General features: G+C 44.5%; 1 long non-coding RNA gene across 1 annotated transcript; it reads left to right on the top strand.

Annotated features, from left to right (window-relative positions):
* Window positions 1-3,217: 3,217 nt before the first annotated feature.
* On the top strand, window positions 3,218-8,138 carry LOC136506606 (uncharacterized). The gene is made up of 3 exons (XR_010771671.1): window positions 3,218-3,356; window positions 3,470-3,759; window positions 7,919-8,138. It is a non-coding gene; the product is annotated as an uncharacterized lncRNA (long non-coding RNA).
* The last annotated feature ends 18,958 nt before the right edge of the window (window positions 8,139-27,096 follow it).

The following is a 27,096-nucleotide window of genomic DNA, read 5'->3' as shown; positions in this document are numbered from 1 at the left end:
TAACATCTATCCTGAAGGCAAATCTAGTTGAGCACAATTGCAAGGCGGCAAACCTTTTAGCTGTAGAGCTGCAGTTTATATAAAAACCTACGGTACAACTAGAATAAGGGGCATCAAATTTGTAAAAAAACAAAAAGATCTCTTTGAAAGGCCCTATTACCATATCAGTGTAGTTGGACTTTCTTGCTTCCTGCTTCCCTCCATAATATCCATGATATTTCTCATGCCTAGTAAAACAATTTTAAATAAAATCAGACTACAATAAAAACAATTACTGAATGGATATTTCTTCAAAAGGGAATGAACATGATATGAACCAGGATGCTAGTTCTACTGGACTTAAACCAAAGAAACTTGGAGCAAAAACAAGGGAAAAAATTACCCCGCAGATTCTACTAGACTTGAACCAAAGACGGACAGAGAACACACTTAAACTGAATACAAGCAAAAAAAAAAAAAACAGAAACTGAACACACTCAAGGAAAAAAAATACTATAACTGAATTTTACATATGCAAGCTGTATTGGCTTGCTGCTACTTTTTGGAAGACAGTCGGGCTGCAATTTCCTTTCTGAATTTTCTCTGCTTGCCTCTCTTTCAGTTATGCAGCTTGGTTTTTTGTCTCCAACTTTTATGCAGGAACCCCTAAATAGCACTGTGTAACAAGTGTTGGTCATCATGTTTGCTTTGGAAAACTAGCAGCTCATAATAATTTTTACTAACTCCTCAATACTTAATTTATGATTCTGCTAAACTTGAACTGAACTTTAACAAAAAATAGGTTAAGATTTGTTTGATGGACAAACTGAACTTTGAAATTGAACTCAACAAAAAAGTAAAACTGAAAATAAATTCTACTGCACTAAAACTGAACTTAAACTGAAAAATAGGCATGTATGCTGCAACGGATGGGATAGAAGACAAGAACGGCGCACGACGCCAAGCGCAGGCCACACCTGTCGTCGACCGAGAACAGTCAGTCCCAGATTGAAATGAGGCAGCGGGATAATATTTTTAGATACATACAAAACGAAGCGGGATAACTGTAAACAAAGACAACGGCTCACAGCACAGAGCGCAACGGGAAAATATTACTTGACTGAGCACGAATCTTAACAAACATCTCCACCATACAAAAGTGGAAGAAAACATAAACAAAAAAACTGCCGGAAGATATCTAGAAACTCTGTAATATAAACGGGTGATACTTCCTGCCAAGTTGCCAACAGCCCAACACCCTCTCCTTTTAAGGATGTGTTTGGATGCTTGGTTCTCACGGGCCTGCATCTGCCCGTCCCTAACTATGAAAAATGGTTGTTTGGAAGCCCCGTTCCACTGCGCAACATTGCACCCGCCGGTGCAAATGATGATACATGGATCAACACCCCCTCCCCTCGATTACCGTGGTGCAAACTGAAAATAATTGTAGTAGCTACATGCGGAGTGTTGTACCTATAATCTTTTTTTTAACAAACTATATGAAACATGCATGTATACATTACAGTGGGACATACAATGTATTGTGTAGTGTTCATGCCAATGATACTGAGCTAGCTATTTTTTTATTGGATTTAATTGAGCTTAGCCCAATCTTAAATCAAATAGATTTCAAAACTCTTAATAAATGCTAATGCAATAAAGGATTAATCCCATATGGGAAAAATTTATAGGAAATTGACTCAATTTAAAGAGATGGATATTGTTTGCACTTGTTTTGTGAGTTTAAGAAAAAGATGGAGGGCAAGCGGCATGCTCGTGCGCACGTCGTCGAGACATGAACAGACTCTGTTGGCTAAATCATGACACAAGTGGTGGGGCGCCAACAAAGATTTTGCAACTAACCCAAAGCATGAAGGGAGAGAGTAAAGAATGTCGGACCAAGAAATAGAAGAGGTGTGAGAGATGGATGGAAGGAGGAGAAAGTGAGAGACAAATATAAATAAAAAAAGGTAATTTCGAATAGAAGATAGAAGCACTAAAAATTGAACTTAACACATGGTTAAAAACATGGAACAACTCATAAGAGCAAAAGTTAAAAGCCAAAATATAACTTAGATCCTGTTTAGACCTATTAGCTCTAATAGTTAATAACGGCTAACTACTTGTTGGTGTTTTTGTCACTGAATAGTTAATAGCCTTTGCGCAAAAGAGCATTTATTAGACTTTATTTATTTTTTTGAATCTATAAAATCAGTGTTTGGTCCAAAAATAATGGAACGAATTTTGTTAGAACTGCCTTTACTAAAAATACACAGTAGAAGTAGAAAATCATGTATTTGTGGTCCGGTGTTTTCTAAATAATTACTAATATGTCATCCTTAGATCCGTTTAATACAATTTTTGTCTTTAATAAATCTTAACAAAATTATTTTTAGTTTTTTTACAACCTAAAAGTTATAATTAGTTATACATGTTAGTACGACACCACATTAAAAGTTTCATGCCCTAGAAAGCTCAAATAGTTTATATATAAATTCATTTAATTTAGGCTTCTGTTGTAGTATTGTCGTAGGTGGTATAACTTGTCTAAAAATTATGAAATTTATAAACTATGCTTATTTTTGTAAGTGGCTGCTTTAATAAATTTATCACGTCCAGAAAACATATCAGGAAACAGTTATGATTTATTTTTTATTGACTTTTTTACACGTTAAGAATAGTCATGGCATGGTAATAATGTTGGTTCTACTTTTGTCATGTCCTTGATCACCGCACGGCCTTTTTTTTTTCTAGAAGTGTAACTAGATGGGCTGGGCTTCATTGTTTCATGCGGGCTGGGTTCGAGTCAGGCAGAGATCGCTATTTAAAAAAGGGCATTGATCGGATGGGCCGACAGTACATTATTCCTAAACTCATCAGAACGAGTCCGCCTTTTCCGGGTGGGCTTATAATACGTGCATGTGCTGATGGATATATATCGTACTACTACATATTATCGATCGATGCACCATGCAAATGCATGGGGAGAAACACGAGTGAAATGTACTCCTGCTGCCAGTACTTATTATTATTATAGGTAGAAGTACGCGGTAAACTAGGCCTTGTTCGTTTTGGCCTGGAACGGTCCGGAACGTGGCCTGTTTCGCCCGGATCGATATGGCCCGATTCGAAGTCAGGTCCGAACAGAAATGGCCGTTCGCTTAGATGCGGCCCGAAATAAAAAGTGATCAATCCGGGCCTTTTTTCCCCCTCTTGGCCCGGAATGGAGACGGACTCTCTCATACGTCGGGATTCCTTCTTGGCGATGCGAGGAGAGGCGACGGCGCGGTGCGTTGCGAGGGGAGGTAACGGCGCATTGTGAGGCGACGGCGACCGCTTCCCATCCATTGTCCACGCTCTCCGCCGCCTTCTCGCCGGTAACGCATCGTCCTCGTCTTCCTTGCCCTCTTCTCTCCCCAGCGCTAGGGTTCTTGCTAGGGTTCTCACCGGTGCTAGTGTTCTTGCTTGCCTTGCGCTCTATCCTCGCTAGTTCCGTCACTCGTCGCCGACGAAGCAGCACCGCATCCTTGGGGTTGGCCACTGGGTGGGCCAATGAGTAGGACTCCACCACCACCGACATCCGCAAGGACTGGCCGGCATGCAGGCAATCCCGAGGAAGGTTAGCTATCGCTCAAGATTGCAGTGCCGGCGGAGGGATACTTGTGCCTCATGCAGGGCTTCCCGTCAGTTATCGATGAGATCAGAGCAAAGGATAGTTCAACCGCAGGGCAGTGGCCGTATTGTCTGTGATTCAGATTTATTATCTCAGAGGTGCGAGAGGTATATGTTCAATACTCATGTCACAAAGTTATGAAATCATGCCCTGTTATTTTGATATACTATATCTGTAGTTCTTTATCTCTCTATTTTGATTCCGGAGCAGTTCAGTTCGTTTCTGATAATGTCCTTGATGGCCCCTAAATCATAGTAAGATGCAAATACGTTTCTATGCTCTCTTAACTAGGGTAACTGTATGACGTTGCATAGTGTACGATTCTCCAATGTAGCATTTTGTTTGTATTTGTGAATTATTGTCCAAACATTAACTAATTAGGCTCAAAAGATTAGTCTCGCAAAGTTAAAGCAAACTGTGCAATTAATTTTTTATTTCGTCTACATTTAGTACTTCATGCATGTACCGTAAGTTTGATATGACGGAGAATCTTCTTTTTGCATAGTGCACTTTTTGAGAAGTAAACAAGGGCCAACTTTACAAGTTCTGAAAGGGGGGGACCCCTCCCCCCCCCCCCCCCCAAAGCATAGTGATTTTTTAATACCTATAGAAAATTCAATTGCCTAGCTAAAAAAATTATTATTTCACTCTAGTTTGATGATAAATATTGTGTTTTTTCGTTATGAATACTAAATATATATGTAAAAACATTGAAAAGCTATTGACATATATATTTGTTGTACATATTTATCATGTTTATGAGATGTCATCGTATTGTCTGTCTCCCGTTATTCAAAAGTTCTGGTTCCACCACTAATACCAACATGAATATTTTGTTTCCTGGTATGATATGACGTACTATTTCAGTACATGATCGTGCGGTGCATGCCAAAAGTTGCCACAAATTATCTCATGAGCGTGCTTATGTACACTATCTCAGGGGGCAAGTATGTGTAAATGATGTACTATCTTTGTATTATTAGGCTTCCAAAATAACACTGATCCTGTTTACAAGTACTAGCATGTATAGTAGCTTTGTTCTTGAATTATGAAGAGACAAATTGTAGCCAGCTGGGAAGTGGCAGCAGGTTCCCCTGTTTGCTCTGCTTGCTCCAGCATATAGTACTATTTTAATTATATAGTAAGGGCCCACTCGGTTTCTGCAGTGCCTCCTAAAATTCTTGTCACATCAAATATTTGGGCACATACATGGAGTATTAAATATAGACTAATTACGAAACTAATTGCACAACTTGTGACTAATTTGCGAGACAAATCTTTTAAGCCTAATTAGTCCATGATTCGACAACGTGATGCTACAGTAAACATGTGCTAATGACAGATTAATTAGGCTTAAAAAATCGTCTCGCAAATTAGCCTCCATCTATGTAATTGGTTTTGTAATTAATCTATATTTAATACTCCTTATTAGTATCTAAGCATTCGATGTGACATAAATTTTAGGAGTGACTAGAGAACCAAACACCCCTAAGAATGAATGCATATATGATATGCTCTGCTTGCTCCTGCATATATGTAGTAGCTTTGTTCTCCAATTATATTGTAAGAATGAATGCATATATCATTCATTCATCATTCAGGATAATAAGAATGAATGCAGTAGGCAGCCTTCATTTAGTTGCTCAACTGCAGGTACATAAATAAAAGGCATGCTGTTGTGAAATCAAGGTTAGAACTATTTTTTAGAAAAATGGCTAAGGTTTAGAGTTTTGAGGTGAATTTGACTGTAATCCTGTAAGCTGAATTAGAAAAATAATAGTTTTAGTAAACCTATAACCTGTAAAGTGGTAGCTAGCCTAAGCCTAATTGTGGGTCACTGGAACTGCTAGTAGCCACTACCATGTCCTCCATATCATTAGACTCTAGTGTTAGAGTCACGTTAGATTCACTACCGGAATCAGTAGCTTTGCCGTGTGTCCAGGGCATACGGCGAAACCCAAAAAACACTCGGCAAAGGCTTTGCCGAGTGTTACACTCAACAAACGGCACTCGGTGAACAAAGACTCGGCAAAGCTGTCTTTGCCAAGTGTTTTTTGTCGAGCACTCGGCAAACACTTTTGCCGAGTGCTAAATCGACACTCGGCAAAGAATTTTCGAAAAATATAAAAAAACCCGCGCCACCACCATGCCGCCCGCTGCCACCACCACGCTGCCGCGGCCGCCACCATGCCTGCCACCGTCGCCACCACGTCCCCCGCCACCACGCCCGCCGCCAACACCACGATGTCGCGGCCACCATGATTCTTAGAAAGTTGTAGGTACAACGATGACATACCGTACACATCCAAGTTGGAAGATGTGAAGTCTTCCTACGGACGAGATGCTGGCTTACTTAGGAGGGCTCCCACGCGGATGCTGGCTTCGCCGGTGGCCATCCCACGCCACGGTCATGCCGCCGCGCTCGAATCGCCTCGCCGCCTCACTGGTGCACCGCGTCCACACCACAGGCCAAGGAGACGCAAGGCATGCCTGAGGAGCTGGCTGTTGCTCCCTTTTGGGCAGCCGAGTAGGGAGCGGAGTAGGGCGCCGACGTGCCGCGTAGTTGAGTCGCGGACCGAGGCGGAAAAGCCGAGGGAGCGATCGTGCGCATGGATCGGGTTGCACCATCACTAAGGGCCGCCGTGCGCGCGGATTGGGTTGCCCCACCACCGAGTGCCGCCATGCGCGCGGATTGGGTGAGGCCGTGGCACCGCCGATGGCTGTCGTGTGCACGGAGTGAGCCGTGGTGCCGCCGGATGCAGGTCCCCCTGCCGCCGCCATCACCGGAGGGAGGGGAGGGGAGGGGGGGGAGGGTGCAGCCACCGGGATCTGCTAGCCTCGCCCCCTCGCCGGGCGAAGGTATGGGGGAGGGGGCGCAAAGGTACTCCCATAGGGCCACTGCTAGTGGGGATGACGGGGTCGACGCTGCCGGTGGGGATGACGAGGTCGACGCCGCCAGTGGGGAGGACGAGGGAACGCCAGTGGGTTGGGGTGTGGAGGGTGGCGCTGAGGAGAACCGTGGAGAAGCCGCCGGCAGCACCTTTTGTGTCGATGCATGGGAGGAGAGAGAATAAAGGAGAGAAAAAGCCGGGGAAGAGCGGCGAGAGGCCGAGACGCCTGGGGCCGGGGAGCATTGCCGAGAGTTATAGTATAGGAGCTTTGCGAGTGTTCTAGATCTGACACTCGGCAAAGCAGTGTTTGCCGAGCGCCAAATTGGGGGCACTCGGCAAACCCTTTTTTTTCTCCTTTTCCTTCTTTTCCATAACGTGTTTTTTCTAAATTTGTTACTTGCCGAGTGCAAAAAAAAAAAAACACTCGGCAAACTTACTTCTTTGCCGAGTGTTTTTTTCAGCACTCGGCAAAGAGTTTGTTTACAGAGTGTAATTGTTTTGTCGAGTGTTTTTTTCGCAGCACTCGGCAAAGAGAGCTTGTTTGTTGAGTATCCGAGGGAATGCACTCGGTAAACATAAAAACACTCGTCAAAGAGTCGGTTTCTGGTAGTGATTTTAGCGGTTTCATTAGCAAGTAGTAGACTGTAGTGTTGCATAAAGGTGATCTTTTTATTAGTTTATTATGGGGAACCAAGTGGTTTATAGCCTGTTCGTTTGGCTGTGGCTTGTCGTAAACGATCGTAAATTTTTAGTCGGAACAATATTTTTTCTCTCGCACAAACCAGCCAGCAGTACTTCTTCACGAACCAGCAACGATACGAACCAGCCAACCGAACATGCTGTTAAGGATCAGGAAGGGAAGTTGTTCCTGGGGGTTTTAAGGCCTTGTTTAGATTGTAAGTTTTTTCACTCTCTCTCCATCACATCAAATCTTTGGACACATGCATGGAGTATTAAATATAGATAAAAAAAATAACTAATTACACAGTTTGATTGTAAATTACGAGACGAATCTTTTGAGCCTAGTTAGACCATGATTGGACAATAATTATCAAATACAAACGAAAGTGCTACAGTGCCAAAATACTGATTTCTAACCTCAATCTAAACCAGACCTAATTGTACTAGTTCAGAATGGAAGGAACTGTGACTCTGTGAGAGTGATTTGAGGATGTGACGAACCTCTCTCTGCATGTCAGTTCGCCTGCATGATGACATGCTGCATTGCGTGAACAATCGATGCTGCTACCATCTTATTATCAGCATATATTTTCTTTTCTTTTTTTGATCGGAAATGAGCTAAATTAGCTAGTTTCAGAAGTCGGGCAAGACTCAACTTTTATGGAACTTACCATTTCCATCTATCTTGTTACAGGCGTGCAGCCAATATTTGCTGTGATGACGTGACAATACTAGTGAAAGAACCTATGTTTCTCTACCAATGTTTGTTCAGGTGTTGGTTTCGGAGGTCTCTTATGTAAAGACTCATAGTTGGATATTTATTTTCAGTTTATTTGATAGTATACGATAAAAAATTCAAATATGTTCGTATGTTTATGTAATGAACATGCATGTGAGTTCAGGCCAGTTTGAAAATCAACAACACCGATGTGCAATGTTTCTTTGTGTGAACTTGCAAGGAGTGTGCAATATCTGGTATATGAGCGATCCATTCTAAAGGATGCATTAACTATGCCTTGTAATTGTCTTTTGTCTTTTTTTCCTTCTCTCTTTAAGCTTTGTGCTTTACATTCTTTTATTCAATTGAAAAGAAAAAAAAAGGTAGGGGACTGCCCAGCTGACTCGGTCAAAAAAAAAGAGGATGCATTAACTTGATGAATGATTAATGCTGAAGTGACGAAGGTTTTATTCTTGTGCAACCGAACAATGATTTTGAGGGGAAGGAATGATTCCTTGTCTGAAATCGAACTTAACCGGAATAAGTGAACCAACCGAATTCACTTGATCCTTATGTAAGGAAAATGGACCCTAGACCTATTTACTTTGGTTTTTAGTGTTTGATGACCAACACAATTAAATTGGACTAATGAATTTACAAGTAATTGTTTTGTAGTTCAATAGGGTGTAAGACGTGACTTAGATGAAGGCGACATGGTGATCCCATGATCAACACCGTAAGCAAGACCCTAGAAGCACAGGAGAAGACCCAAGATATCAAATAAAGTCCAAGCACGAAGATGGGAACCAAGCTGGACACAAGATCGTGAAGAAATGAGCTCCACAGAGGTGACCGGACATGACCCTATGAGTGACCGGACGCGTCCGATCAGTGGCTCAGCAACAGCAGGCGTCAGCAACAGCGACCAGACGCTGAGCGAGGTAGTGACCGGACCACGGACTTCACTATTCATCGTCGCGGCAATAATTCAGCGTGACCGGACGCAACGGCTGTGGACGATCGGACGCGCCAGACAGTGGCGTCCGATCGAGTCCTGAAAGGTTCCAGAGCGGCGCCAACGCGACCGGACGCGTCCGATCGAGGGAGACCGGACTCGGCCTAGAGTCTGATCAACGCGCGTGCTCAACGGTCGGGACGACCGGACACGTCTGGTCAGGACGACAGCATCGTCCGGTCAGTACTAGAAAGCTGGGTTTCGTCTCCAACGGCTACTTTCTCCATGGAGCTTATAAATGGACCCCCAACTGGCCATTTGAGATGTGGAGAGCTGAGGAAACATACCAAGTGTGTTGATACACTATTTTAGTGATCTCCATTTGCATAGTACTTAGTGATTCATTAGGTGATTAATATAGGTGCTTTGCGAAGTGCTTAGGTTGATTAGACCACCGCTTATGCGCTTGCTCTAGGTTTTGGCCTAGTGTGTAGTGAGGTTTGCATACCTCTTTCCACTCGGTGCTTGTGCGCACCATTGTTGTACATCGGAGGGCCTTGTAGTCTTGTGAGATCACACTAACCGTGTTTGTGGTGTGGTCGCCACCGTGTATCGAAGGGAACAAGGCCCGTGGCGGTTTGGCCAGAAGTTTGATAGTGAAGACGACGGGGAGCGGTTCGGGACAGGCTTGCCGGAAGGCACACCAGAGATCCACTTGTGTGTGTGGAAGGCCCGGGGCTATCCACGGAGTTATCCGACCGGGAGCTTGGTCCTTGCGAGGGGCTCCAACGAGGACTAGGGAGAAGCTTGCGCGCTTCTCGATACCTCGGTAAAAATACCAGAGTCGTCGATGAGAGTTTGCATATCTCTACCTTACTCTTTAGCTTCCACATTTACATTGCAATCTTGGTTTGTGCTTTACTTTTCTAGCTCAGTGATAGGCTAGTTGATAGGTTTGGAACCTAGGTTGCATAACTTCTTTTTGAAATAGAGACAACAACACACTACCAAAATCATAGTTACATATTTAGATTACTTTCTTATATATATTTTGACTAGGTAGAAAAATAGGTCTTAGTTAGAAGTAGAATTTTAAGTAATTCATTTTCCTTCTCGGCGTCGCGGTCTCATACACCTTATCCCTGGAAGCATTCAGGTTGGGTTCATGCGCAACGCGACAGCATTCATGCATCAGTCTTGCATTTCACTCCACACTGATCCATGCATGCAGAGACTTCAGTGTTCAGTCCTGCGCTCCGGCTGGTCATCAAAGTCTCCTGATCGATCTGAGCCTGAGCCAGCTGCCAGCCATCGATCGACCATCGTCGTCTGAGATCTCGAGTCCTGAGCTCATGACCTCACTGCTTACACCTCGGCCTCCTACACGGCCGTACCGGTGATACAGCTGGTGCATGCATGCCCAGATGCCCTAACCACAGAACACTAACAGCACCGGCCTCGCCGGGCGTACCTCAGCTTGCAAGTTGCTAGTACTTCTCTGCGTTTGTGTTTACTTCTCAGTAACTTTGTATTATAGCAAATTTGATCATCTGTTTTTTCTTTTAAAAAAATCTTAGATACTTCAATGTATATAACACTAATAAAGTATGTTTAATAAAGAATTATATATGTGAAAACTTGATGTATCTAAAAATCTTTTACAGAAAAAACATATGATCAAAATTGCTACAGTAAAAAAAATCGGTGGCAAGTAAACGAAAACGGAAGTAGTACTTTATATAGCCTTTTTGTAAGTACGTACGACAATGCCGGCAAGGGCCAGCCACAACCGCTGGCTGTGCTGATATGCAAAATTAGCAGCTGGATTGAAGTAAGTTTAAGGGCCCTGCTGGAGCTTGAAAAAAGCTTATTAGTGGTCTTTAAAAGAAAATGGAAAAAGGTAGTCATCATATATAGATCCTTGTAGCTTTATTTTATAAAAAAACACTTCTTGAAAGCTTTTTGCAGGCCTTCTTGGCTCAAATGCCAAATCAATCAGAATCACGCATGCGAAGGCGGCCAGATTAGCATGCTGCATCCATGTACTTCAGTAGCTAGATGCAGGGCTTGGAAAAAAGTGTTGCTTGCTTGTGTTTGTGTGCATGCATCGTCCTCGTCCCTCGCCCAAAAGAGCTTCGGCGTATCAGGCTGTTAGTTTGGCTGTGTTGTGTCGTAAACGATCGTAAATTTTCAATCAGAACAGTATTTTTCTCTCACACAAACCAGCCAGCAGTACTTCTTCACGAATCAGCAACGATACGAACCAGCCAATCGAACAGATATTGTTTGCCAGGACTAGAAGTGCACTGTCGTCTATGCATGCATGGATGGATCCACAGTATAGCAGTACTGTAGGACGCGTACCGTACGTACCACAAGTGTGATCATGCATGTACAGTACGCACTACTGCCGCCACGCAGGTATCCTGCCATGCATGCATGATTGCATTTGCATGCGTGTCCTTTAGAGTTGGAGATGGTGAAACACAATATATCATTCATTCATCATTCAGGATAATAAGAATGAATGCACCAGCCAGCCTTCATTTAGGCCTGGTTTACTTCCCAAAAATTTTCACCCTAAACTATCACATCGAATCTTACGGCACATGTATGGAGTACTAAATATAGACGAAAAAAAACTAATTGCACAGTTTGGTTGGAAATCGCGAGACGAATGTTTTAAGACTAATTAGTCCATGATTAGTCATAAGTGCTACAGTAACTAACATGCGCTAATGATGGATTAATTAGGCTTAATAAATTCGTCTCGCAGTTTCCAGGCGAGCTATGTAATTGATTTTTTTATTAGTATCCAAAACCCCATTCCGACATCCCCGAAACATCCGTTGTGACATCCAAAAATTTTCATTTCGCGAACTAAATGCAGCCTTAGTTGCTCAACTGCAGGTACATAAATAAAAGGCATGCAGTTGTGAAATCAAGGTTAGAACTATTTTTTAGAAAAATGGCTAAGGTTTAGAGTTTTGAGCTGAATTTGACTGTAATCCTATAAGCTGAATTAGAAAAAATAGCAGTTTTAGTAAACCTATAACCTGTAAAGTGGTAGCTAGCCTAAGCCTAATTGTGGGTCACTGGAACTGCTAGTAGCCACTACCATGTCCTCCATATCATTAGACTCTAGTGTTAGAGTCACGTAAGATTCACTACCGGAATCAGTAGCTTTGCCGTGTGTCCAGGGCACACGGCGAAGCCCAAAAAATACTCGGCAAAGGCTTTGCCGAGTGTTACACTCAACAAACGGTACTCGGCGAACAAAGACTCGGTAAAAGCTGTCTTTACCGAGTGTTTTTTTGTCGAGCACTCGGCAAACACTTTGTCGAGTTCTAAACTGACACTCGGCAAAGAATTTTCGAAAAATATAAAAAAACCACGCCACCAGGCGCCAACACCACGCCGCCCGCCGCCACCACCACGCCGCCGCGGCCGCCACCATGCCCGCCGCCGCCACCACGTCCCCCGCCACCACGCCGCGGCCGCCACCACGCCCGCCGCCGCGGCCGCCATGATGCTCAGAAAGTTGTAGGTACAACGACGACATACCGTACACATCCAAGTTGGAAGATGTGAAGTCTTCCTGCGGACGAGATGCAGGCTTACTTAGGAGGGCTCCCACGCGGATGCTGGCTTCGTCGGTGGCCATCCCACGCCACGGTCGGGCGGCCACGCTCGCATCGCCTCGTCGCCTCGCTGGTGCACCGCGTCCGCACCACATGCCAAGGAGACGCAAGGCCTACCTGAGGAGCTAGCTGCTGCTCCCTTTTGGGCAGTCGAGTAGGGAGCGGAGCAGGGCACCGACGTGCCGCGCAGTTGAGTCACGGACCGAGGCGAAAAAGCCGAGGGAGCGGTCATGCGCATGGATTGGGTTGCGCCATCACTAAGGGCCGCCGTGCGCGCAGATTGGGTTGCCCCACCACCGAGTGCCACCCTGCGCGTAGATCGGGTGAGGCCGCGGCACCGTCGGTGGCTGTCGTGTGCACGGAGAGAGCCGTGGTGCCGCCGGATGCAGGTCCCCCTGCCGCTGCCATCACCGGAGGGAGGGGAGGGGAGGGGAGGGGGAGGGCGCAGCCGCCGGGATCTGCTAGCCTCGCCCCCCGCGGGGCGAAGGTATGGGGGAGGGGGCGCAAAGGTACTCCCACAGGGCCGTCGCCAGTGGGGATGACGGGGTCGACGCTGCCGGTGGGGATGACGAGGTCGACGCCGCCGGTGCGGATGACGAGATCGACGTCGTCGGTGGGGAGGCCGAGGGAACGCCGGTGGGTTGCGGTGTGGAGGGTGGCGCCGGGGAGAACCGTGGGAAAGCCGCCGCCAGCACCGTTTGTGTCGATGCATGGGAGGAGAGAGAATAAAGGAGAGAAAAAGCCAGGGAAGAGCGGCGAGAGGCCGAGACGCCTGGGGCCGGGGAGCATTGCCGAGAGTTTTAGTATAGGAGCTTTGCCGAGTGTCCTAGATCTGACACTCGGCAAACCTTTTTTTTTCCTCCTCTTCTTTTCCATAACGTGTTTTTCTAAAGTTGTTATGATGTACTTTGAAAAACTTATTTCTTTGTCGAGTGTAAAAAAAACATCCGGCAAACTTATTTCTTTGTCGAGTGCAAAAAAAAAAACAATCGGCAAACTTACTTCTTTGCCAAGTGTTTTTTTTCAGCACTCGGCAAAGAGTTTGTTTATCGAGTGCAATTATTTTGTCGAGTATTTTTTTCGCAGTACTCGGTAAAGAGCTTGTTTGTCGAGTGTCCGAGGAAATGCACTCGGCAAACATAAAAACACTCGATAAAGAGCCAGTTTTCTGTAGTGATTTTAGTTGTTTCATTAGCAAGTAGTAGACTGTAGTGTTGCATAAAGGTGATCTTTTTATTAGTTTATTATCGGGAACCAAGTGGTTTAAGAATCAGGAAGAGAAGTTGTTCCTAGGTTTTTAGGGTGTGTTTGGTTGAGTTGTGGCTGTGGAAAAAAAGCTGCTGTGGGCTATGAGCTGTGGGAAAGCTGCTGTGAGCTGTGAGCTGTAGAAAAGCTAAAAGCTGTTTGATTAAATAACTATGGAAGAGCTTTTTATTCCACCAATTTCGAAAAGTAGAAAGCCAAAAGCCAAAAGCAGGGTCAAACCAGCTTTCAAAAATGTAGTATGAAAAAACAGCTGCTTCTGAAAAAATCACCTGAAAAAACAACCCTTTTGGTTAGACTTTTGGCTTTTGAGGCCAAAAGCTAAAACCAAAAACCCAACCAAATGGACCCTTAATTGTACTAGTTCAGAGTGGAAGGAACTGTGACTCTGTGAGAGTGAGGATGTGACGAGCCTCTCTCTGCATGTCAGTTCGCCTGCATGATGACATGCTGCATTGCATGAACAATCGATGCTGCTACCATCTTATTATCAGCATATATTTTCTTTTCTTTTTTTGATCGGAAATGAGCTGAATTAGCTAGTTTCAGAAGTCAGGCGAGACTCAACTTTTATGCAACTTACCATTTCCATCTATTTTGTTGCAGTCATGCAGCCAATGTTTGCTGTGATGACGTGACGAAACTAGTGAAAGAACCAATGTTTCTCTACCAATGTTTGTTCACGTGTTGGTTTCGGAGGTCTCTTATGTAAAGACTCGTAGCTGGGTATTTATTTTCAGTTTGTTTGATAGTATACGATAAAAGATTCAAATATTTTCGTATGTTTATGTAATGAACATGCATGTGAGTTCAAGCCAGTTTGAAAATCAACAGCACCGATGTGCAATGTTTCTTTGTGTGAACTTGTAAGGAGTGTGCAATATCTGGTATATGAGCGATCCATTCTATAGGATGCATTAACTATGCCTTGTAATTGTCTTTTGTCTTTTTTTCCTTCTCTCTTTAAGCTTTGTACTTTACATTCTTTTATTCAATTGAAAAGAAAAAAAATAGGTAGGGGACTGCCCAGCTGACTTGGTAAAAAAAAGATGCATTAACTTGATGAATGATTAATGCTGAAGTGAGGAAGGTTTTATTCTTGTGTAACCGAACAATGATTTTGAGGCGAAGGAATGATTCCTTGTCTGAAATCGAACTTAACCGGAATAAGTGAACCAACCGGATTCACTTGATCCCTATCCTGGAAGCATTCAGGTTGGGTTCATGCGCAACACGACAGCATTCTTGCATCAGACTTGCATTTCACTCCACACTGATCCATGCATGCAGAGACTTCAGTGTTCAGTCCTGCGCTCCGGCTGGTCATCAAAGGCCCCGTTTAGATCCAAAAATTTTTGGATTTGGGCTATCGTAGCACTTTCGTTTTTATTTGGCAATTAGTATCTAATTATGGACTAATTAGGTTCGAAAGTTTCGTCTCGCGATTTCTCACCTAACTGTGCAATTAGTTTTTTTTCGTCTACATTTAGTACTTCATGCATGCGTCGTAAGATTCGATGTGATAGATACTATGCAAAATTTTTTAGGTTTTAGGGGACATCTAAACGGGCCCAAAGTCTCCTGATCGATCTGAGCCTGAGCCAGTTGCCAGCCATCGATCGACCATCGTCGTCTGATATCTCGAGTCCTGAGCTCATGACCTCACTGCTTACACCTCGGCCTCCTACACGGCCGTACCGGTGATACAGCTGGTGCATGCATGCCCAGATGCCCTAACCACAGAACACTAACAGCACCGGCCTCGCCGGGCGTACCTCAGCTTGCAAGTTGCTAGTACTTCCCTCCGTTTGTGTCTAATCGTCAGAAACTTTTTACTGTAGCAAATGTGATCAATTGTTTTTTCTTCTAAAAAATTTTAGATACTTCAATGTATATAACACTAATGAAGTATGTTCAATAAAGAATCATATATGTGAAAACTTGATGTATCTAAAAATCTTTTACAGAAAAAAACGTATGATCAAAATTATTACAGTAAAAATTCGGTGATAAGTAAACGAAAACGGAGGTAGTACTTTATATAGCCTTTTTGTAAGTACGTACGACAATGCCGGCAAGGGCCAGCCACACAACCGCTGGCTGTGCTGATATGCAAAATTACCAGCTGGATTGTAAGTAAGTTTAAGGGGCCTAGCTGGAGCTTGAAATAAGCTTATTAGTGGTCTTTAAAAGAAAATGGAAAAAGGTAGTCATCATATATAGATCCTTGTAGCTTTATTTTATAAAAAAACACTTCTTGAAAGCTTTTTGCAGGCCTTCTTGGCTCAAATGCCAAATCAATCAGAATCACGCATGCGAAGGCGGCCAGATTAGCATATGCTGCATCCATGTACTTCAGTAGCTAGATGCAGGGCTTGGAAAAAAGTGTTGCTTGCTTGTGTTTGTGTGCATGCATCGTCCTCGTCCCTCGCCCAAAAGAGCTTCGGCGTATATTGTTTGCCAGGACTAGAAGTGCACTGTCGTCTATGCATGCATGGATGGATCCACAATATAGCAGTACGGTAGGACGCGTACCGTACGTACCACAATATGTACAGTACGCACTACTGCCGCCACGCAGGTATCCTGCCATGCATGCATGATTGCATATGCATGCATGTCCTTTAGAGTTGGAGATGACGCCGGGTGAGACATGTTGCTCGATGGGGGTTTTTCCCCCCCTTGAGTTCCAGCAGTACGTAGCTCAGAACGCAAGCTGTCCGATCACATACACTCAGTCGTCTGATCTTTAGTTTGTCTTTACGATCACCACTGCCTTCTACACCGACTTGGTCATGGTGAATGAAGTGTGTTCCCCTCACCGAAAAAGAACTTCTTTGGTTTTTTTTGCCATCGCGAGACACAAGGGCACGTACGTGTGTGTGCGCGCGCGCGCGCAACGTTGCTCTATTATATGAATCCGAAAGTTAGTTATTTGATATACTTGATGTTAACCTAGTCTAATTTAGGCCTTGTTTGGATCTAAATAGATAATAGTTAGCTGCTAATCATTAGTTCTTTGGATCCAAACACAGGCCGGTCTACCTAATAGCTAGTTTAGGTAATTATTAGCTGAATACACAACTAACAACTGTTTCACCGGTTGAACCAAAGTAGCTAATAATAGCATCTAGTAATAGTTGGGACCTATTAGCTAGCTAACTATTAGCAGCTAATAGGTCAAACAAGCCCTTAGTCTAATACTCCTATATTAATATCTGCTTATTTGCCAAATTTAGACAAGTTCAACTTACGACCACAAAATTAAAAAGAACTAAAATTCCCTGCATTTTTTTACAAGGTCAAACTGGTTAGCTGTTACATACACTACTTTATGGGAACATTGATGGGAGCCAACGAATATCAGCCGGGACCATTATATTGTGTGTTTGGAATTTTGGATATATACACCAGCTAACGTCTTTTTGTAATAATCCTTTCTGCGCAGTGTTATTCCCGGGCGGTATTGTGGCAGCTGCACGTGCATGAATACCTCCAAAACCCAACAGACCGACGACTATGCATGTTAATAGACCGGCCAAGTGGTGTCCCCCCCCCCCCCCCCCCCCCCCCCCCCCTCTCCTCGAGGATCTATATATGCATGTAAAGCTATTGGTCCCCTAATGGGAAAAAAAATCGCATCGGTTTGCGCTTATATATATATATATATATATATATATATATATATATATATATATATATATATATATATATATATATATATATATATATATATATAGAACTACTATCCTGTAGCTGGCTACAGAATAACTTATTCTGTAGCCACTTTGAGTTACGATAATTACTATGTTATTTTACGAGATTATAGTAACTCCTTACTAAGTGGTTTAATATAACGTTATGGTAAATATCCCCATGTGTTATAGTAACTCAACTATCGTAAATATGTATTTATATTATGGTAAATTAGTATATAAAATTATAGTAAATGGAGGTGGCTACAGAATAACTTATTTTGTAGCCGGCTACTGAATAGCCTCTCCCTATATATATATATATATATATATATATATATATATATATATATATATATATATATATATAAGTATAAATTAAATTGTAAAGGATTTTTTTAGGGGTAAAGGATGACAAGTTGACAACAGATAGATGAGCCATGCATGTTTGAACGAAGAAAAAAAAACATGTAATAAACTGACCCGTGTTTTCCGCCCAGCATTACACTCACTATATAATACTATATATGCTGTTTTATTTCTATATGCATGTTCACGCAGTTAGATATATTCCAAATTTTACTAATACCAAAATTACACGAAAAAAAAACATTTGTCTGACAAACTGTACGTAGTTTTAGTCTTGCGTTAAATTAAACTATATTTTACATGTTCTTAGTAGGTATCAGTACCAGTAGCTGGGGCCGTACCCGTACGTACGTGTATTAATCAGTTTTCAGCTTTATTAGATGACAAGTGGGGGGCCATAAGTACACGTACAAAAGGCCAAATGCAAGGGGCATGTCTCAAAGTAGAGGTGGTTAACTAGATGCTTAATTCATTCATTCGTTCGTTCACGAGTTGGGATCAAACAATCCAATATATCGAACATGACAAATCGCCAGGCATGCTGTTGGATCGACGATGGGTCTCCGGTCGATCTCCATCTTCCGTGATAACACGGACATATCACATATGTATACCTCGTTAGGTACAAATGCAACAGCTAGCATACACACTACTGGAAACCAGCAATTTGCCGAGTGCCTGCGGCACTCGGCAAAGCCCGAAATACATTCGGTAAAGGCTTTGCCGAGTGCCGCCCTCGGCAAAGAGCAGTCGGCAAAAAGAACCCGTCGGCAAAGGTTTCTTTGTCGAGTGCCACATATCGGGCATTCGATAAAGCCTTTGCCGAGTGTCACGTCAGCACTCGGCAAAAAAAAACCGACGTCAACTCTGACGGCCTCTTTGCCGAGTGCCACCTCAGCGGCACTCGGCAAAGAATTTTTTCTTTTTTTAAAAAAAATTCTTTGCCGAGTGCCATACTCTTGCACTCGGCAAAGAAATTTTTTCTTTTTTCTTTTTAAAAAATCTTTGTCGAGTGCCATGGCTCTGGCACTCGACAAAGCTGGGAAATTGGGTCTCTGCTTCCCAGCTTTGCCGAGTGTCGTGGTCACGGTACTCGACAAAGAGGGGAAAAATGCTATATTTTTTGTTTTTTTACTTTCCATCAGCGCAAACAAAGAAATCACATATATATATCAACACACAGCACAGGATATATCACATACACATCCATATTCCATCACATACACATCCATAATCCATCACATACACATCCACCATCCATAATACATCACATACAAATCCATTGTCCATAATCCATCATACATTCGCATCATCCATGACAATATCCATCATAATATATATATGTCTCTAGTAGTAGTCCAACATAAGGCTAAGTCTAACACAAGTCCATGCAACATGAAAAGAAATAAATAAACGATACATACTGCCAGCCTCCCCACCCGGAGTGTGAACTGCCACCTTGAGGAGGGCCAGTTGTCCACCCGGCCTGTGGAGAAGGGCCACCTTGAGGAGTCGGGTTCGAACCCGCCGACTGTTGCTGCACAAAGGAGAAGCGAATTCATGAGTATCTACAGAAGGGCCGCACAAGCTAAAGGAATAAACAACCATATATACTCACCGGAGTCCCTATAGGAGGAGGAGGAGCCACAACTGGAGCGAGCAGCGACTGGGGCACGACCACACCTGGCAAGGTCTGAAGGCTCTCCATGAAGCTGAACATGTCCTGCAGCCTCTGCGTCTCGGCCGCCCTCTGGGCTTGTACAGCCTCCATCTCCAGTCGATGGACCTCTGCTTGGGCCGCCTGCTAGGCCTCCAACCTCCGCAAGTCGGCCTGCAACATTCCACCTGCAATGTTTAAATAATGCAAAGGCAAGGTAGATGTGTAAAAGCAATGAATGACGAATAAAACAGTACTAACCTGGAGTTTCACCATCTGCTGCTGTGAGCTCTGCTGCCGAGAGCATATGGGGAGGGAAGAACTCATGCTCCTTGCTCGAATCTTGGTGAGGTTGGGAACAGAGGCGGAGTCGACTGTGCTGTCCGCCATCCAGTACCGGCCGTGCTGCTTCCCATCCTCCCAGCCTCATCAGGAGGTCTGTGTCTAGGGGCTGGGTGGCCGAATCAAAGTCCTTCCCATGATGCTCGCGGGCTGCCGAGGTGTACTCGCTAAGCTTGCTATGGACGCTCGCGCTGGTGTACGCCTTGGGCCTGTCCGCCGGGTTGTAGGTGACTTCCAGGGTCGTCGCCTTGCCCTTGTGTGCCAGGGCGTACGCCATGAACTCGTTGCATTCCTGACCTTGGTGTGCCTGGGACTGCGAGGAAAACACAAAGATGATTACAAGTAATGAGAATTGAGCGTTAGATTAAATAAATAAAGATGAAAACACAAAGAAGATTACCCATGTCCGGGCATACGCACTGAGGTTCCGGTTGCCTTGGTGGTGTGGCGCCCCACCCATCTACAGGCGACAGTCCCGACGGATGTTGTGCTTCTCCGCCCACTCCTCCGAGAGCCACCTGTCCACAATGGCCTCCCAGCAGAGGCGGTGCCTGGCGCACCAATCAGGACATTGCTGCATGCCATCAAGTTATTGATATGTCAGAAGATGAAATGAAGCCTACCTATTCTTCATGGAAGGAGTCAGTATTAATGTTTCGTACTTACCAAGAGGTACTGCTCCTTGGTGAGCGTCCTGGTCCTGGCATTGGCCTTCCTCACCACCTGACCAAGGACGTCGGCGTTGTAGTTGATGATGCACTGGAGCCACGTCTCATTGTACAGGTCCAAGAGTCAGGACCTACAGACCTTGTCCTGCACTCGCGCCGCCCGGTCCTCAAACCCTTCATCGCACCTGAAGAAGTCCTGCATACAGACATCATGTATCGTTTCATTATTTCAAGAACGACCAATGAATGCATAGTATTGACCAATTTAGTGCGATGAATACTCACCCAGAACTCGGCCTTGATCCGCGCCGCAACGGTGACGAACTCGCTATCCTCGGCGGCGTAGAAGTGGTCCCACGTCTAGGGCGGTGAAGTCACCAAGGTGTAGGTGACCATGCCAGGGTAGTGCTGCCGAATCAGAAGGCCTAGGGTGCCATTGATGTGCCGGCCCGTTCCGGGCACAACTTTCTAGTTGCTGCAAGAGTCATTAAGGAGAATTGTTGGTCTCCAGTTTGATTTTCAACATGTCATATGAAATAGTAGTGAAATAATACTTACTTGTCGCCACTGGGTCGAATCACCGGGCACCGGTGAAGTGGGATCGGCTGTGCCGAGAGCAGCGAGGGCCCCCGCAAGTAGACTCCCGACGAGGTAGAGCCAGAGACAGTGCTAGTGGAACCCCCTAGTGTCGCTATCGCCTCCTCCTCATGGTCCAACGAGTCAGAGGAAGTGCCACCCCCTCCTATGTACAGGCCCACCACCTAGTCGTCCTTGTCCATCGACGGGGTGGCAGCCGGCTGCACCCTCGTCCTCGGACGGCTGTAGGGGTGGCCGCTCCTCGTCCTCCTCATCGGCGGCTCCAGCAAGGGGTCCTCCTCAGCGTGGGGTGGTGAGCGCTCCCTCATGTAGAGGGAGTTGACCCCCTGATGGGCCTGCCTTTCGCCCGGCATTATGTCGTGTGCTTGCAATTTCAAAGAGTAAACCAATTAGCATAGTTAAATTACAAGTACTTATAAAGAGATGCAAAATGAACGAAACATAATTGCAATAATAATAATAATAATAATAATAATAATAATAATAATAATAATAATAATAATAATAATAATAATAATAATAATAATAATAATAATATAGTATTACATGAATTAGAAATATTCTTCACGATCGGCAGCGGCTGGATCATAGGTGTCGTCATCACTATCAATATTGTCGAGTAAATCGGGCTCATCTCTATTGTTGTCATCGCCTAACTGTAATCGCTCAAGCTTTTGTAAGTCCTTAGCATTTTGCACCTCTTCTTCATCGTCCTCATCTCCATCGTCCTGGTCAATGTCATTGTCTACTTCCATGCCCATCAGCGAAAACATGTCTATGTCAAACCTCCCTTCTAGCCCCTCTGGTTGATACAACTCCCATGTGTTTGGGTCAAAGTTGTAATCCTCATCGTTTGGGACAAACAATTTACCGTGCGGCGATACCAACTGCACAAGGTACCAACCGATAAGATTGGGGTCTTTTTGGCATGCCCATGGGAGATAATAAACTTGTGTGGCCTGTTGAGCCACAATATAGACATCCTCTCCTTGATAGATAGAATCCTATCGAAATTCAACTTGTCCAATCTTAGGGGCTGTTCTCGTGACATTAGGATCGAACCAATGGCATTTGAATATGACTTGATTAGGAGCTTTGCGACACTTAAAATTGAGCTCATATATTTCTTCTACTATGCCATAGTAGTCGCGCTCATCGGTGCCGGGCGTACGAACTTCGGTATTCATGGTTTTCCAATTGGGCCGACTCCGCCCGTAGTTTCTTGTGTGAAAGCGATAGCCATTCACATCATAAACGGTGAATGACTTGACCTTGTAGGCGAAGCCTTTGGCGAGCCCTTTCAACTGAGCATCCATTTCCGCATCCTTACGGGCCTACAAGGTGAGGCCGGATAGATCGTTACATTACTCGCTCGTAGGAGCAAAGTGGGATGTCAAAGATTGAACGCAGTAAATTGGATGGTACCTTCGTATCGAACCATGATATGAAATCAGGCACACCATCTTTGAGAAGACTATCTTCTTCTTGAGGGGAAGGAGCCCTATTCCCTCTCCAGTATTTTTTCAGAAATTCCCTAAAAAAACAAGAGATAAGGGGGTTCGATAGATGGAGGATAGTGACAAGGGCGTATGTAACAAGCTCATTGAGAACTTACTGCACATAAGGCTTCACTTCGTCAAGGTTCAACAACACATACAACATGATAGTGCACCACTCATCATGCCGCAAGGTCTTGGTGCTCGATGTGCTTGCCTTTCCAAGTTGCCCTTTGAAAAGGCTGAGGTTCGATGAACTCTTGTCCACGTTGTAACGAGGGGGACGATTGTGCATGCTGGGAAGGCCATCCTTATAGTATGCTATTGTGAAGTTTGACACCTCCTCCAGAATGAATGCCTCTACCATAGAAGCCTCAATTTTGGCTTTATTTCTACACTTTTTCCGAAGAATCTTTAGACATCTCTCAATTGTATAGCACCAATGGGCCTGCACGGCCCCCCATTCGTGCCTCGTATGGTAGGTGCAAAATCAGATGTTGCATTGCCAGGAAGAAGCCGGGTGGGAAGATCTTCTCCAACTTGCAGAGCAACACATGTGCCACTTTCTCCAAGTCATCAATCACGCCCCGAGATAACTCCTTGGCACAAAGCTAGCAGAAGAAATAGCTCAACTCTGCCAGCATGCGCCACACATGCTCAGGGATGTATCCCCGGGTCATCGTAGGAAGGAGCCGCTCAATCCATATGTGGTAGTCATGACTCTTTATCCCTAAGACTCGTATAGTGGACAAGTTCACTCCCCTACTCAAATTCACCACATGCCCATCAGGGAACATTAACGTCTGGATCCACTATAGTACTTCCTTCCTTTGGTCCTTTTTCAAGACAAAATCGATCGGAGTCCTTCTCCATATCTTGCCGAGCGCGGGAGGCTTCATCACTTGCTTTGGCCTATTGCACATCGTTGCCAGGTCTAGTCTAGCCTTAACGTTGTCCTTTGACTTATCAGGAATGTCCATGAGTGTTGCAAAAAGTGCCTCGGCGATATTCTTTTCTGTGTGCATTACATCAATGTTGTGTGGAACAAGAAGGTCATTGAAATAGGGGAGCCTAGTCAAGCTCGATTTATGAGTCCACTGGTGTTCCTCACCATATGCAATAAAACCACCTTTCTCTTTATCACCTTTGAGAGCCTCTATCTCAGCATGGACCTCGGCACCGGTCATCATCTGAGGTGCAGGGTCGGTGACTTGAACCCCTTTCCTGAAGTTCTTGACGTCTCGTCTAAATGGATGGTCAAGAGGGAGGAATTGACGATGTTGGTCAAATGAAGAAAACTTGCCACCCCTCTTCAGCCAAGTGAACCTCACAGCTATCTTGCATATTGGGCATGGGAACTTCTCGTGAACACACCACGCGCAAAATATGCCATACGCCAAGAAGTCATGCAGGGAGTAGTGGTACCACACATGCATTGTGAAGTTCTTCTTTGTAGCTCGGTCGTATGTCAGTACCCCCTTTTCCCAAGCAAGGATCAATTCATCAATGAGAGGCTCTATGAACAAACCCATCTTGTTCCCTGGGTGTCCAGGAATTATTAGTGATAAGAATACGTTCTTGGGTTGAAACATGACACCGGGGGGCATTGAGGGGGATCATGAACATGGGCCAACAATTGTACGGGGCCGCCAGCAATCCATAGGGGTTGAACCCATCTGTTGCCAGCGCTACACATACATTCTGAGCCTCCTCAGCTTTACCATGATGTATGCCATCAAAGTGGGTCCATGCATCGCCATCCGATGGGTGTACCATCTTGTCAGCATTGTATCTTTTGCCATGTTTGTGCCATGTCATCTGTTTCATGGACTCCTCTATCATGTACAACCGTTGGATCCTTGGTATGACAGGAAGGTACCGTAGGACCTTCGCGGGGATACCAAGCTGTTCCTTCTTGCCATCACTAGTGTCGACCTCCAGATACCTAGAGGATTTGCACTTTGGACAGTGCGTTGCTTTCTCATGATCTTTCCTAAATAGGACGCAACCATTCGGACAAGCATGGATGTGCTCATACGGCATCTTAAGGGCACGAAGAAGTTTCTGTGACTCGTACAAGTTCTTCGGCAGAATGTGACCCTCCGAAAGTAGGGATCCAACAACTGCCAACATACCATCGAAGTTGTCTCAACTCATGCTACACTACGACTTGAACGCCATTAGGCGTCCAATGGCATCCAGTTGCGAAACCATTGTCTTTTCGTGAAGGGGCTTCTGTGCCGAAGATAGCATATCGTAGTACGCCTTTGCGGATTCCTCTGGCTCGTCCTCTAATCCTTCACTGAACCGTGCCTCCTGAAAGTCATCCATCCAGTCTACAACCCCCACATCTCCATCAAAAGCCTCGAGGCATGGTCTCACCACCTCCTCTCTAATATGATCGGCTTCACCATGGTGGATCCAGCGGGTATAGTTTGGCGTGAATCCATACTTGCAAAGATCTTCCCCCATGTTCTTCCTATTCTTTCTTACACGGTTGTCACATTTGCTGCAGGGACATGGCATCTGACTCGACCCTCTAGCAGCCTCGCCAAATGAATGCTCCAAGAAAGCATTAGTCTTAGTCATCCATTCTGGCGTCATACTTGCTGTGGCAGAACCGCCTAATTTAATGCCTCACAGGAGCGCTTGTCTTCCATTAGACACTAAGCACTCGAGGGAGAACACTAAATTACTCGATTCCGTCGGGCACACCCCAGGGGAGAACCCGAAAATCCACATTTTTGCCATCAGGATCACAAATGAGAGAATAAAGCTTACATCATTCGTAACCATTTCTTACATCACTTTTAATACAACATCAGAGTATAATATTTATTAATATGATAGCGGAATGAAATCATATTATTAGAGTTACAAACAATTTACTTGAACAGCGGAATAGAAACATGTGAATAGAGTTACAGCGGAAATAGATATCTAAACATGACATGAGAAAGTATTGACATATAGACTATGACAACAGATTATTAAACTTCCATTAATAAAAGCATTTAGTGAGAGTTATAAATAAAAACTATGATCGCAGCGTAAAGGAAATCCTCTCTGAGCCCACCAGGAGGAATCCACACACAAGAGTCAGCTTTAGCATCCACCTGTCACCTACAACAGGGGAATAAAACCATGAGTACTCAATTGTACTCAGCAAGACTTACCCGATAGGAGAAAAGAAAAGACTCCAAGGATATGCAAAGCTATTTGGCTTGTGAGTTCATTGCATTTGCAGGAAGCATTACTAAACGTGCGTCCTTATATTCGGTTTTTATTAATAGCCGCATTGGTTCATTAACTAACCATTCTACGTAAGCACCTGTGCTACTTTCAAGCAGGTGGTAAGCAATCAGATTTCCTTTGTCCATCTTTCATCTTTTAGTTCTTACTACGATGCTAAACCGCAGACAAGCCGTACCGGATTTCTCGGTGATTCGTGAATCAATGCCCCCAGCTGGGTACCCCGAAAACACACACCCCGCTTGTACCCCGGGCACAAGCAGGACCAACCCATCACTCTCCTGTCCCGGGTGTCTAGGTCCCCGTCTAAACTGGGACTCTAAGCCCCCGCCCCTGAGTCTCGGACTCAGCGTGGTGCAAGGACCTCCTCCACCAAAAACAAACCCTAACAATCAGTCCAGAAAGAGCCGGATCCGCGACAAGAGAGCAACAAGTCTTCCAAGCGCCCATACACAAGTATGTGCTCGGGATAATAAGTCTGTGACCTGCCTAGAGTCATATGCAACGATCGGTCCTTAACCGACCAGACAGGGAAAAACGGTGTAACCAAATTATGACCCGCCTCCACGGCGACACAACTTCTTACACCCACCAATACCCAAACCATATCCCTGCCCGGTCACCATTTTCCTTTCCACCATTTATATTTCAAGTGATGATCATGCAGTAACATATTTCCTATATCTCGCGAGAGACAGACAATCACCCGACTTCTACCGGAGTCCTGTAGCATAGCAATCTACATGATCCTGTCATACTAGTAAGACTCATGGGATGAAGATATATATGCAAGTGGTTTCATTCAACTCCTTGAAACTTAATGCACAAATATAATTTAAACTGCAGAAAGTAGGGGTTATGCACCGGGGCTTGCCTAGGTAAAATATAATCAGAAGTTAGCTTTCCATCATGGCGACATGATCTCCAAAAGCACCATTTCTCCAGCAACTCCCTATGACTCCGTGATCCATCGACGTCCCTATCATGATTTGCAATGTAATGAAATGCAAGGGTATGATCAACTGACTGCAATCGTGACTCGTATAAATATGCTCTATGTCTCTCAAGTGAACGAGCTAGTTCTAACGACGACCGTACTTAGGCTACATATCAATGTTGTCGCATAAGACGTTATTTGTCAACAATTCTTTTAGTTATATAAACCAACGTTGTTTCTTCATTCCTTCTATCCGATATACTATATTCGGATTAGGACCTC

This window comes from Miscanthus floridulus, chromosome 15 (genome assembly GCF_019320115.1).
Source record: "Miscanthus floridulus cultivar M001 chromosome 15, ASM1932011v1, whole genome shotgun sequence".
Lineage (NCBI taxonomy): Eukaryota > Viridiplantae > Streptophyta > Magnoliopsida > Poales > Poaceae > Miscanthus > Miscanthus floridulus.
The sequence above is the reverse complement of the archived record's forward strand: the minus strand, read 5'-3'. Positions and strand labels throughout refer to the sequence as shown.